Here is a 566-nt window from a genome sequence, read left to right on the forward strand (position 1 = left end):
ACTTAAAACACAGCTCAGCAGAACGAATATTTTTCAGTCGTTCTGCATGTGGAAGTTTGATAACTTTAAAGCACTTTTCACTGGAATGGGACTTATTACAAAATCCACACCCACCTGAATATGTCTCTGAGACTGCGTGAAGAGCAAATGCAGAACTAGGAGACTTCTCTCTTCTCTCAGACTCCCTCACACTGCGGTCGTCTGTCCCTGCAGCTGTAGTCACGTCCTTAAAGGAGTCTGAACGTTCACGGCGCTCAATCTCCTTCCTAAGAGAATCCAGCAGCCATGCGAGATCCCTTTCGTGGCCCGATCCTTCCCTCGACCACTCCAAACGGATATCGCTCGGCAGATGAGACAAAATCACTGGGGTGAGGAAGAGGCAAACTCACTGCCACTTACCCCCAGTGCCTCCAAACTCCTGATGTGGATCAGGAGGTCATCCTGCAGCTTCCTCAAGGCGGACACATAAGTCGTAGATCCTTGAGGCTTGAACGGCAGGCTCAAGCCAAGAAGAGCTTGAATGTGGGCGAAGATAATCCTCTCTGGCTTCCCATACCGCTCCTTCA

Source organism: Panulirus ornatus, chromosome 43 (assembly GCF_036320965.1).
Source record: "Panulirus ornatus isolate Po-2019 chromosome 43, ASM3632096v1, whole genome shotgun sequence".
In the NCBI taxonomy this organism is placed as follows: Eukaryota; Metazoa; Arthropoda; class Malacostraca; order Decapoda; family Palinuridae; genus Panulirus; species Panulirus ornatus.